The sequence below is a fragment of the Dipodomys merriami genome, unplaced genomic scaffold (genome assembly GCF_024711535.1).
Source record: "Dipodomys merriami isolate MVZ:Mamm:240054 unplaced genomic scaffold, mDipMer1.0.p SCAF_1, whole genome shotgun sequence".
NCBI classification, from domain to species: domain Eukaryota; kingdom Metazoa; phylum Chordata; class Mammalia; order Rodentia; family Heteromyidae; genus Dipodomys; species Dipodomys merriami.
Window position 1 is genome coordinate 44,910,600 of NW_027202270.1, and position 14,252 is coordinate 44,924,851.

Here is a 14,252-nt window from a genome sequence, read left to right on the forward strand (position 1 = left end):
CCAGGCCCAGAGTTCAGGCCCCACAACCCGACCCCCTCACACACACAAAAAAGATATGGAAACATTGCAGGTAGTCATGAGGAAGTGTACAGATAAAACAAATGTGTTGTAGACACATTATAGAATCCCTATTATTTCTTTTTTTTTTTTTTGGGGGGGTCCGGTCGTGGAGCCTGAACTCTGGGCCTGGGCACTGTCCCTCAGCTCTTCAGCTCAAGGCTAGCACTCTACCACTTGAGCCACAGCGCCACTTCCAGCTTTTTACTTTTTGCTTATGTGGTGCTGAGGAATCGAACCCAGGGCCTCATGCATGCAAGGCAAGCGCTCTACCACTGAGCCACCTTCCCAGCCCCTCCCTATTATTTCTTAAGAAAGGAAATTCTTCAATGTGCAACAATGTGGACGTACCTTTGGTCCCTGTGCTAAATGAAAAAGCCAGATCCAGAAAGATAAATACTGCATGACTCCATTTATATGAAGCATCTAAAATGCTCAAATTTATCAAACTTGAAGACAAGAATGATGGGTACCAAGGATTGGAGAGAAGGGAAGATAGGAAGTAATATTTTAAGGACAGATATTAGGATGGAGTTCAGGTCCTTGACTGAAGAAGAAAAGGAAGTACAAGAGTAAAGAGCTAAAAAAATCAGTCCAAAAGGCCAAGAGACAGAGCCTCCAGTGATGTAACCTAGTAAAGAACAAAGAAAACGGAGGTATAGGGTATTATAAAAGAAATAATGAAAACAAATTTCCAAGAGCTGAAACCAGAAATCTTCATATCTGGGAGGCCTGAGAAGTGCCTAGCCCATGAAAGAGAAACAGAACACTATACTTTGAACATACATGCAGTTACCAGTATATGGCCTGCCAGCCCATTAACCAACCTTCTTTGCCCTGCTTTGCATTGCTGGAATAGATCATGTAAATAGTTCTGCTTTGCCAGATGTCTTAAGGTTAGGTCTTGACACTGAAGAGTGCTGGAGGACATGCAAGGGAAAATACTTTCCTTTCTGATTCTCAGCATCATTTCCCTTGCTTCTCTGGTTGACTGAAGGCAGCTACCTGTAGCATAAGATGGCCTTGAATTTCTCCTGCCTTAGAGTCTTGTGATCATAGAGATGTACCACCATGCTCAGATTAAGATTTTCTGGAGAGTCTGGATAAACATTGATGAAAGTGGGGTATTGAAATGCTCTACTGTTATGTCTTGGAGATTATCTCTTTTTAAAAATCTAATAGTGTTTATAATATTGGGTGCTTGGACAGTAATATAGATTTAGTTTTCTTATTGAGTTGATCCTCTGATCATTATATAATGACAGCCTCAGCCTTTATTTCTTTTTATTTTAAAGTCTGTTTTGTCAGATATAAGTATGAGATTTTTTCTATTTACATTCAATTTATCATTAAGTAAGGACTTCTTGTCATTTTGTTGATTTTTTCCTAGTCATTTTGAGTATTCTTTATTCTTCCTTTATTTTTCCTTTGATGTTTTACTATATTGACATAGTCTGACCCTCTCCTAGTTTTCTTTTGTGTATCTGCTCTTCTAGTGGGATTTATACTTTTACAATGGAAGTTATCTGTCTTTTACTTTTGGATGTAGGGCTCCCTTGAACACTTTTTTAAAATGCTGGCCTGGTGATTATAAATTATCACAGTTTTTGTTTACCTTGGAAAGTCTATTTATCCTTTGTTTTGAAGGAAGGCCTTGCTAGATGTTGGCTGGCACTTATTATGTTTTAGGACTTGGAATATGTCATTCTATTCTCTCCTGGCCTGTAAGGTTTCTGCTGAGAAATATGTTGCTTGTCTAATGGGTTATACTTTTAAATGTGATGGCTATTTTCTCTTGCAGATTTAATTTTTTCCCGCTAGCTTTTGCTTTTGACAATTTGAAGATTTTTTCTAGTTCTGAATGTTCAGGGTTCTATAATCCTCCTTTACATGGGTACCCTTCTCTTTCCCAATTAGGGAAGTTTTCTACTGTTATTTATTGAATTAGATTTTTTTATGTTGTTACCCTTTATTTCTTTGCCTTCAGGTATTCCAAAGATACAGATGTTTGTTTGTTTAATGGCGTTTTGAAGATCCTGAATGTTCTCTTCATTGTATCTCTTTGACTGTCTGTTTCTGTCTGTCTGTCAGAATGGAACATTTCAAATGACCTGTCTTCAAGCTCAGATAGTCTTTATTCTACGTCATCTAGTTTGTTGAGACTTCGAAGTATATTTTTATGTTATTTATTAAGCTCTTCATTTCTAAAATTGCTGGTTCATTTTCTTTTTCTTTTTTTTTTTGGGGGGGGGTCCAGTCGTGGGGCCTGAACTCTGGGCCTGGGTGCTGTCAGCTCTTCAGCTCAAGGCTAGCGCTCTACCACTTGAGCCACAGCACCACTTCTGGCTTTTTTCTTTTTGCTTATGTGATGCTGAGGAATCAAACCCAAGGCCTCATGCATGCAAGGGAAGCGCTCTACCACTGAGCTACCTTCCCAGCCCTCTTTTTATTTTTTTAATTGTGAAATATATATATCACATTTTCTTGATCCATTCATCTACTGAAGGGCATCTGTGTTGGTTCCATATCTTAGCTATGGTAAATAATGTTGCAACAAACATAGTTGTGCTAGTAGCTTTAGTACAGCCTTGTTTGTGATCATTTGGGTAAATGCCCCAAAGTAGGATTGCTGGGTCATAGGTGAACTCTATGTGGAGTCTTTTGAGGAACCTCCATACTGTTTTCCAAAGTAGTTGAACAAGTTTACACTCATACTAACAGTGCAGTAGAGTTCCCTTTTGGCCATATCCCCTCCAGCATATGTTGTTATTAGATTTGAGTATAGCTATTCTAACTGGGGTGAGGTGGAATCTCAATGTTGTTTTGATTTGCATTTCTTTTATGGCCAGAGAAGTTGAGCATTTCTTCATGTGTCTATTAGTCATTCTTATTTCTTCTTCAGAGAAGTTTCTCTTCAAGTCTTTAGCCCACTTATTTATCAGGCAGTTGTTTCTTTGAGGATTTGTTGTTGGGGGATTTAGTTTTTCGAGTTCTAAGTATATTTTAGATATGGGACCTTTGTCTGTTATATGGCTAGTGAAGATCTTCTCCCAATCCGTGGGCTTTCTATTGATCTTGCTAGCTATGTCCTTTGCCATGCAGAAACTCTGCAGTTTCATGCAATCCCATTTGTCCAAACTTTCTTTGATTTGTTTTATTTCTGGGTCTTTATTAATAAAATTTTGGCCTGTGCCAAGAAGCCCTAGAGTTTCTCCTATTCCTTCCTGTAATGTTTTCAGGGTATCTGCTTTGACTCTGGAGTCTTTGATCCATTTGGAGTTGATTCTGGTACAGGGTGATCTATAAGGATCTAGCTTTAGTTTTCTACAGGTATTTAACCAATTTTGCCAGCACCATTTTCTGAACAGGCTGTCTTTCTTCCATTCTATTTTTTTTTAGCTCCCTTATCGAAGATTAGGTGGCTATAGGTCTGTGGGTTCATTTCTGAATCTTCAGTTCTATTCCATTGGTCCTCAGTCTGTTCTTGGCCAGTACCAAGCTGTTTTGATTACTATGGCTTTGTAGTAGGGTTTGAAATTTGGTATTGATATTCCTCCAGCACTGTTCTGCTAAGGATTGTTTTTGCTATTCGGGGTCTTTTATTGTTTTATATGAATTTTTGGGTTGCATTTCATTGAATAATGAGGTTGGAATATTGATAGATATCACATTGAATTTGTAGATAGCTTTTGGAAATATTGCCATTTTCACGATGTTCATCCTCTCCGTCCAGGAGCATGGGAGGTTTTTCCACTTCCTAAGTTCTGCTTTAATTTCCTTTTTTAGGTTTTTAAAGTTCTCATCATAGAGGTCTTTCACTTCTTTAGTTAACTCCTAGGTATTTTATTTTTTGTGGGGCTATTACAAAAGCAGTTGCTTTTCTGATTTCAGCCACGCTCTTCTCATTGTTGGCAATACAGAAAGGTCATTGATTTTTTGAGGGTTACGTATAAATTCTTTATCAGGCATTTTATTCATTTTGATGACTTTGGAATGAGCTACTAGAAAATAATGTTCTTTTGGAGGCTTCCTTACTTAGTGCTTTCACATTTCTTTTCCCCCCACGCTGAGGCTAGTGCATCAGTTGCATCAAATTTCTCTACCACTGTTATGGGTAGCAATTAGAGGAAGCAGTTTTCTCTTAAAGATGTATCTTGGAGATATTGGTTTGTTATGCAATGTTAGTTTTTATCTAGCTGATCACCATAATGTAGTCTCCCCATAGGGTATTTGGCTGTGACTAGTGATGTTGGGCATAGTGCATATCTTGTTGGGCATAGTGCATATCTTGTTGGAGTCTAAGAGTCCCTCTGTCTGCAGATCACTATGAGTGAGGATACCCTAAATATTCAGGAAGATGTATAGCAGCAGTGGGTACAGGGTGCTCTCAGTGTGGCTAATTTACAGCGGGAGTAGTGTCCTCTGCCAGGCAACAGGAATTACTGCAGGTGTTGCTGATTCTAAAGTTCTTTTGTGGGGGGAGGGTCCAGTCTGGGGCCTGAACTCTGGGCCTAGGAGCTGTCCCTCAGCTCTTCAGCTCAACGCTAGCGCTCTACCACTTGAGCCACAGCGCCACTTCCGGCTTTTTTCTTTTTGCTTATGTGGTACTGAGGAATCGAACCCAGGGCCTCAGGCATGCAAGGCAAGCACTCTACCACTGAGCCACCTTTCCAGCCCATGATTCTAAAGTTCTGCTACTAGCATGGGTCCCTGGCATTAGTGGGAGGCTGGGAGCACTTGTCCTCAGGGGCATAGGGCAAAACCTGAAATAGGAAGCAGTGGTGGCAGGGACTGCAGAGTCCCTTTGTTGCACTCACACCCACTTCGGACTGCAGTGTATATTTAGATAAGATTCCTCGGCAGCTGTTCGTGGGGACCATGTTGTTGGGGCAGCAGCAGGAGTTATGGTATATTTTTCCTGCTATTTCAATGACTGTCAGTTGTGGATAAACACCTCAGCTAGGGCCAGGCAAAGATGCACTTGACTTCTCCTAGCCGTGCTCATAGGACAATGGCTGAAGCCATGGAAGTGCTCAAGGTTCCCTCAGCGTGTTCCTGTTAGTGGAGCAGAAGCAGAATCCATGGTGTTCTCTCCCAACCCTGTGAGTAAAGGGCACCTTAGTGTAGCATGGTAGGAGGGGTGGCAGGGACTGCATGGGCACCCACCTGGCACCATCGCAAGTCCACACGTAGCTGGCCATGCACTTAGTCTCAGAGGGTAAGTGTATCTTCAGATAGAACTTTCATGTCTGCTCAGAACTGGCATGGTAAAATGAGATTTACAGAGGAGATGTCTAAGGGAGGACATGCTCTGTGCATAAGAATAATCATCTGAAGAAAGTAGAGAAATTCAGATATTTTACATCTGGGCAGAGAAAGCATTTGGCAACAACTTCCTACACTCAGGTGTATCTGAGGTTGGCAACTAGTCCTGTTCCACCGAGGAGCTGAAAATACAATGGAACCATGGATCTTAAATTAAAATTTTTTAAATTATATAGTTTGGGCTTCTATTTCTGTGTCTGTTGGTATAGAAAGAGTTTACATTTTAGGACTGATAGAGGAAAGATTTAAACACACAGATGCATGACTGGAACACAAAGGTAAAAGTACTGCTTAAGGTCAAAGCTGGCTAAATCATGGTTTAAATTGTAGTTCTTGATTTTTGGTTACAATTCAACTAAATTTTGGATCCATACTCTGTAAAAATGAATATTTGCATATATCCTTTCAGTATGGGCTACTGTAACAAAGTATAATAGATGGGTGGCCTTTGTACAACATAAATGTATTCCTCTGGAGTCTAAGATCAAGGGGCTGGCATCTAGTGAGGGTCTTTATGCTGCTTCATCTCATGGTGGACGTCAGAAAGGCTAGAACACAAGGCAAGAGGAAAGCAAACTCACTTTATAGCAAACCCACTCCTGCAAGATGAATCTATGTTTGTGCTGACATCGATCCATTTATCGGGCAGAGCTCTAATCACCTAATAACCTTTGAAAGATCTTATTGCTCAACATTGTCATACTGGGTATTAAGTTTCCAGCACATGAACTTTGGGAGACACATTCAAACCACAGCAGAATCATAACCAGCATGTCAAAACTCTTAAGACAGTCCTTGACACACCACAAGAAATCCAAGCCTGGCACCTGTACCCCATACCTGTAATCCTAGCTACTTAGAAGACTGAGCTCTGATGACTGTGGCTCAAAGCCAGGCCAGGCAGGAAAGTCTGTGAGACTCTTATCTCCAATAAACTGCCAAAAAAGACAGAAGTAGAGCTATGGCTCAAGTGGTACTGTGCTAGCCTGGAGCAAAAGAAGTTTGGAGACAGAGCCCAGGCCCTGGATTCAAGTCATAAGACTGGCAAAAAACCCAAAGAGATGTGTTGGTTGAATAAATGAACAAAATGTTAACTAGCTAATTATGAGGCATGAAGTTAAAGCAAAGCCTTCATTATTTACTTCATGTATTTTTATTCATTTGAATTTTATGAGAAGAATACTGACAAAGTACTATTTGTATTCAACATGTTCTCTCAAATTCTCATCCTCTGTCTTTTCAGTTGTGTTCATAGGACCAATTTGTGGGCACAGAAGTGGAAATAATGTGTCTCTTTTATAGGGAGATACTTAAAAGATAGGGTTTATGGAGAACATCTTTGGGGGCTAGCAACCAAAGACAATAAGTATTCAGCAATGCAAATGAAGCTCAGTTTGCCTATGTAGTCTTATAGGACACACAAAGATGAATTTCAGGTTATTTTCTTATTTTATCCCCCGAAATGATCATTTCTTTCCTACCTGTCTAAATGATCAGTTCTCTGCAAGAATTACACTTAGGTCTGACCTATTCACTGCTGTTTCCTTAGTGCCTAGAATGGCAACTGCCTCTCACCAAGGGCCCCCAGAATAGTGGAATAAGTGCAGGTTGAACAAATGAAGTCTTTTGAGTGTCTAAGCTGGGCAATGCTAGAAGGTTGTGACAAATTTTGCATAGTAGCATGTTGAAAGTGAGAGCTGATTTTTGAGTGGAATGAGGTAAAGCAGGGACACCATGCAATCACACAGTCTTGCTTTCTCAGGGACCCTTTGAAAGGAATTTAATTCACAGCTGCCCCAGGAGACTCCTCAGGAGCTCTGCTAATGACTGCCTCAGAAGCCTTGTGTGATCTGTCAGGATATTTGTTTAGTTACTGTAGCAGCTAGCAAATAGCATGGCTCAAAACAAGATTTATCATATAAAATCCTCACTACTATACAGTAAAGAGAATTGGGCTGTTCTGAAACCACATCTGAGGACCTCAATTTCTCATCTTTTGTTGCCATGCAATCTTCTGGATTATTGCCTTCCTCATGGTTAACTGGAATGGCAACCATCAGATCTGCCTTCTAGTCTCAAGTTGGAAAGAAAATGAAAGAGAAGACACATAGCTTTCTATTTATTTCTCTTTTCTTTGTGGTGCTGGAGTTCAAATCCAGGGCCTTGCATGTGCTATCTAGGCAATCACTCTAACCACTAAAATACATTCTTAGCATCCTAACTTACTTTTCAGGATATTCATCAGAAGTGTCATCCAGCACTTAGGTGCTCACAATCCATGAGTGAGAACACCATCATATGGCCACCTGTAACTATCTAGATATGTCGTCTGTGCATGGATAGCCATATGCCCCTGAAACTTGGTGATTAACAGCTTGGTGATTTACAAAAGAAGGGAAAAAAAGATACTGAGGGATAACTGGTTCTCAGCAACAAGGAAGTGTCATGATTGATGTTGAGAAACTCTTAATCCAAGCCTTTATGGCTTATATAAACATAACTATTATTGTTTTTTCTTGTGATTGAACAGGAGGCCTCACACTCTTACTTGACTTTCTTGTTCATAGTTGACAACCTACCACTTGAACCATATCTTCAGTGTTTACTGGTTAATTGGAGATGGAGTATCACAAACTTTTCTGCTTGAGCTGGCTTTGAACCATAATCCCCCAGAGCCTCCTGAGTAGCTAGGATTCTATATGTGAGCTACTGATGGCCTGAGTCACAGGTAGGAAGCCTCTCAGATGGCCCTCAGTCCTCCTTCCTTCAAATGAATAGAATGTTGATAGGCCATACCTTCCTTTACTAGACTATGAAAATGTCTTCCCTTTTGACAAAAACTGCATTGCCTTTCCAGCTTGAGTGCTTTGAGGAAGCAGACCCACATGACAAGTAACAGGTCAGTTTCCAGGCAACAGCACACAAGGACCTGAAGCCTGCCAATAACCACTTGAGTTTGGAAATTGATCCTTCATTAGTCTGGCCTTCAGATTAGACCTCTTGTCTGCCTAACATCTGGGTTATAGTCTTATGAGAGACCCCACCAGAAGCTGTCATTGAATTGGACTTCCACTAGAAAAAGCCCTATGAGGTATCAAATCACCACAAGCATGTTTGATTTGTTGAAGTAGAAAAAATAAGAATATACAGACTTGTTAAGTGTTCTAGGTATATCCTTTTCAGGAGACACATACCTGTACTTTCTGAGGCATGACATCCATTGCTCTAGATCTATCTGTTCTCCACATAGCATCCACTCATTTTACCACCACCCCTTCCTAATCTGAGAGACTCTTCTCCCCTCAGCTATGGATAATCCCACTCCTTATTTTGTGGCTTTTGCTTTGCTTTGAACGGTCATTTCACATAATCTTCTGTCTGGTTTACATTTTGGGGAAAATGGTCAGGAATGAGGTAGTAGAGAGATGATGATGATGATGATGATGATGATGATGATGATGGTGTGTGTGTGTGTGTGTGTGTGTGTGTGTGTGTGTGTGTGTGTGCTGGTCCTGGGCTGTAGCTCAGGGCGTGGGCACTGTCCTGAGCTTGTTTTTTTCATTTGCTCAAGAATGGTACTCTACTACTTGAGCCATAGCTCTACTTTTTAGCTTTCTGGTGGTTAATTGGAAATAAGACTATCATGAACTTTCCTGCCCTGGTTGGCTTGGAACAGTGATTCTTAGAACTCGGCCTCCTGAGTAGCTAGTATTATAGGCATGAACCACAACACCTAGTGGGAGATGATTTTTAAAGCTGCAGGAACGAAACTCAGAGAATGAATTAGAATGTGCCCATAAATCTACAAGTAAACCCAATGGACAGTAAAAGCAAATAATTACACTTGGACACGATTACAGTAACAGTAACACAGTGAGAACAAAGGAGCATTTTCTTAGGAGAGGATCAAAAGGACTCAATAGCCATGAGCATATGATCATATAAAATGATGTTTATCAAAATGAACTCCAAGAAGTGGAGTGTACTGTTTTCTTTTTTCTTTCTTTTTTTTCATTGGTTTATTCTCTTCTGTCCTGTTTTTTTTATTTCTGTACCCTTTGTCTTGTATATCTGATTTGGGGAGGGGAAGGGGAAGCACAGAAACTATGGGACAAAGGGTGAACCAATGCAGCAGTGAAACCCACTGACACCAAGTTGGAAATAAACGATACAACTACAGGGGTAGGGGGGACAGGGAAGTTGGGAGGGGGAAAACTGGGAGGGAATGAGGGGGAAGATGACACTGTTCAAAAGAAAATATTACCTGACTTATATAACAGTATCCCTACTCTGTACATCACCTTTTCAATGAAATTTTTAAAAAAAAATTTAAAAAGAAAAGGAATAACTTGGACTTTGGGAAGCAGAGATTGTTCCAGAGAAGCCATCAAACCAAGGATAACAGGATGGCTAAGGAAAAGCAGTTAGTTTCCTAGAGCCACTGTTATACCCCACCCAAAATGCTAAAGGCAGAGAGGGACCTTGCTCATCAAACTCGAGACACTTTTGTTTGTTTTTGTGCAGGTACTGGGGCTTGAACTTGGGGCCTAAGTGCTGTCCCTTAGCTTTTTTTTTTTTGGCGTGGGGCCTGAACTCTGGGCCTGGGCGTTGTGACTTAGCTCTTCAGCTCAAGGCTAGCACTCTATCACTTGAGCCACAGTGCCAATTCTGGCTTTTTCTGCTTATGTGGTGCTAAGGAGTCGAACTCAGGGCCTCATGCATGCAAGGCAAGCACTCTACCACTGAGCCACCTTCCCAGCCCAACTCAAGACACTTTTGGTTGTTGTATTTTTGGTCAGTTATGGGGCTTGAACTCAAGGCCTGGAAGTTGTTCCTGAGCTTTTTTTGCTGAAGGCTAATACTCTACCACTTTTGAGTCACAGCACCACTTTGAGTTTTCTGGTGGTTAATTGGAGGTAAGAGTCTTATGAACTTTCCTGCCCTGGCTGGCTTTGAACTGCGATCCTTGGATCTCAGCCTCCTGAGTAGCTAGGATTATAGGCATGAGCCACTGGCACCCAGTTTCAAGACACTTCTTACAGATGTTGCTGAAAAGGGATAAACCTATCCCTTTGACTGACTATAGTTAATCCTTTATGTTCTTTTTAATATTCTGGACACACTTATCACATTAACTTGTCTTTATAACAATAGTAGTTACAGAGTATATACTATGTGCCAGAATTATATCAGGTTCTAACAAGCAGTTATGAGTAAACTCTGTTCTTCTAGTGCCCCTAGGACACTCCTTTTTGCTTTTTGTTTCTTTCATTAGATTGTAGGCTTCATAAGGGCAAGAATTTTATATGACTCCCCCCATACCCTGTGGATTCTCATTATCATTGGTATCTGAAAAAAAAAAAAAGGATATTCGTGAAGCTTACAAACTTGAATGCATGAGAATGATCAAGAGATAAGAGTCTAAGAAAAGTATAAGACATAATATAATGGGTTCACTAGAATACAAATTCTGTGAGGTATAGCATTTCCTGTTTTGTCCCTGCTATATCCCATGTTCAAACCAGTGAACCCCATATAGTTTTATTAATAAAGCAAATAATTTTTAGAGTGACTGAGTATCTAAAAATGATTTTAAGTTCTTATGTATTACATATTTTATATTTTATACTACTTTTAAAGACTCCTGTGCAACTATTAAAAAAAACTCTTGAAAATATTTGACTCACTAAATATTCTCCTATAAATGTTTTTTTTTAATTTAATTTTATTTTATTTGAGAACATACTGTACAGAGGTGCTACAATTAAATGGGCAGGATAATGCATACATTTCTTACCAAGCATTGCAGCCTCCTCCTTTGTTTACCCTATAAATGTTATAGTAGAAAAATATAAGGCAACTTAGTTGGAAATCATCATGGACTCTGGGACCAATGGGATTACAGGAGTGGGAGATTTGTTTGGGAGGTTTGGGCTGTTGACCATATGGCTTGATTTGTCTCCCTGATGAGTTGTTTCAGCTATATAATGAAGAGGTTTGACTTGGTGAACTCTGAGATCATTTTACTTGTAAATGTTAATGATGCCTTGATTTTGAGTTGTCCCAGAAAGATGTAAGCCTAGATGATATATCTAGAACATATGTGTTCAATCCAACTTTTTAAACTTCAGTTCAGAATTTAATCAACTGTAGTTGAGAATTTATCAACGGAAGAGACCATTTAGTGTCTTTATTCTTGCATTTTGACGGGGAGAGGATCATGACTTTTATACTATTTGGCATAGGTGTGAGATCATGACTTATATACTATATAGCACAGCTGTGGGTACAAGATAAAGCTTCTAGCCACATCCCCTCTTGAGGATTGTGAAATATATTGACTCCACCCTCAATATATCAGCTGTGAAGCAATGGTTTTGGAATAAGTAAAATATTGGCTTCATGAAATGAGTTTTGCTGTACTCCTTTTTCTATTTCATAAAAAAGTTTGGAGGATGTTGATGTTAGTTCTTTTTTTTTTTTTTTTTTTTTTTTTGTCGGTCGTGGGGCTTGAACTCTAGGACTGGGTGCTGTCCCTCAGCTCTTCAGCTCAAGGCGAGTGCTCTACCACTTGAGCTACAGCGCCACTTCCGGTTTATTGGAGATAGGAGTCTCATGGTCTCTCCTGCCCGGGCTGGCTTTGAACCGCGATCCTCAGATCTCAGCCTCCTGAGTAGCTAGGATTACAGGCGTGAGCCACCAGCGCCCGGCTTGATGTTAGTTCTTTAAAGGACTGACTGATAGAACTTGGCAGAAGTTAATTTGGTCCTGGATTTTTCTTCTTTGGGAGACTCTATTACTGCTACAATTGCATTATTTGTTATAGCCCTGTTTAAAGTGGTTTATATCCTCTTCTTGATTTTCTAGCATTTATTTTGTCGGTCATGGGGCTTGAACTCTGGGCCTGGGCACTGTCCCTCAGGTCTTCAGCTCAAGGCTAGCGCTCTACCACTTGAGCCACAGCACCACTTCCGGCTCTTTTTCTTTCTGCTTATGTGGAGCTGAGGAATTGAACCTAGGGCCTCATGCATGCAAGGCAAGCACTCTACCACTGAGCCACCTTCTCAGCCCTTTTTCTAGCATATTTGATAATAAATTTTTAAAGCCTCTCTCATTATTGTAGTATTAGTTGTGATATCTCATTTTCATCTCTTTTTTTTTTTTTTTTTGGGGTCCAGTCGTGGGGCCTGAACTCTGGGCCTGGGCGCTGTCCCTCAGCTCTTCAGCTCTTCAGCTCAAGGCTAGTGCTCTACCACTTGAGCCACAGCACCACTTCCGGCTTTTTTCTTTTTGCATATGTGGTGCTGGGGAATCGAACCCAGGGCCTCAGGCATGCAAGGCAAGCGCTCTACCACTGAGCCACCTTCCCAGCCCCTTTCATGTCTTTTTATTTGGGTCTTTTTCCTCCTTTTTCTTTGTCAGTTTGGCTAAGAGTTCATCAATTTCATTTTATTTTTTTCAAAAACCAACTTTTAATTTCATTGACTTGGAGTATTTTTTAGTCTGTATTGATTTCTGATGTAATATTTCTGTTGTGCTAATTTGGGGTTTGGTTAGTTCTTATTTTTCTAGGTTCTTGGAGTACATCATTATTAGGTTGTCTGAGATATCGTGGCTTTTCTTTTCTTATGTAGGTGCTCATTGTTATAAACTTTTCTCTTAACTACTACTTTTTCTGTATGCTAAAGTTTTTGGTAGGTTGTGTTCTTTTCTTTAGGTTCTAAAAACTTTTTCCTCCTTAGTTCTTCAACAATGCATTTGTCATTCAACAATGTGCTGTTCAGACTCCATGTGCTTGGATATTTTCTATAGGTTTTTTTTTTTTTGTCAGTCATGGGGCTTGAACTATGGGCTTGGGCACTGTCCTTGAACTCTTCAACTCAAGGCAAGTACTCTACCACTTGAGCCACAGTGCCACTTCCAGTTTTCTGGTGGTTAATTGGAGATAAAAGTCTCATGGACTTTCCTGCCTGGGCTGGCTTTGAACTGTAATCCTCAGATCTCAGCCTCCTGAGTAGCTAGGATTACAGGTATGAGCCACAGGCACCAGCTTTCTGTAGTTTCTTTTCTAAAAATCAAATCATTTTGATTTGCAGATTATATGTTCATATGTCAAAAAGAACCCTAAAGAGTCCACCAAAATACTTCTAGATTTGATGAGCACTTCAGCAATGTAGCAGGATGCAAAATCAACTACAAAAATCAATAGTTTTTCTTTGTACCAACAATGAACATGCTGATGAAGAAATCAGGAAGACAATAATTAATAATTATAATTAATAATCAATAATTAATTAATAATTAATAATAATCTCCATTGCATCCACTTCCCTTGCTATTTTTGTGATTTCATAGTTTTCTATCATGCTAAGGTTTGATTTTTTCTCTCTTTCCTGTACTATTTCTATAGTGTGTTTTTGTATGTGCGTCCATCTTGGTAATTTGCATCCTTTTATTTCTAGTGTAGGATTCCTTTAAATATCTCTTGTGGAAGTGTTTGGTGGTGATGAATTCTTCTGGCTTTTGCTTCTCTTGGAAAGACTTCTGTTTTGCCTTCATTTTTGAAGTATAATTTCGTTTGATATAGTTTTCTTTGGTAACTGTTTTGGTTTCAATATTTTGAATGTATCACTACCTCATTCACTTCTGGTGTATTAAGTTTCTGCTAAGAGGTCTACTGTAAGTTTAATTTCTTTATATATGACTTTATGCTTTTCTCTTAGGAGTTTTAGGATTCTGTATTTATTTTGCCCTTTTGATGTCTTAACATGCCTTGTTGTGGATCTATTTTGGTTTTAGTTAAGGTCTTTTGAGCTTTTGGTACCTAGATATCCATTTCTTTGGGAATATTTTGGCAATTCTGTGAAAAA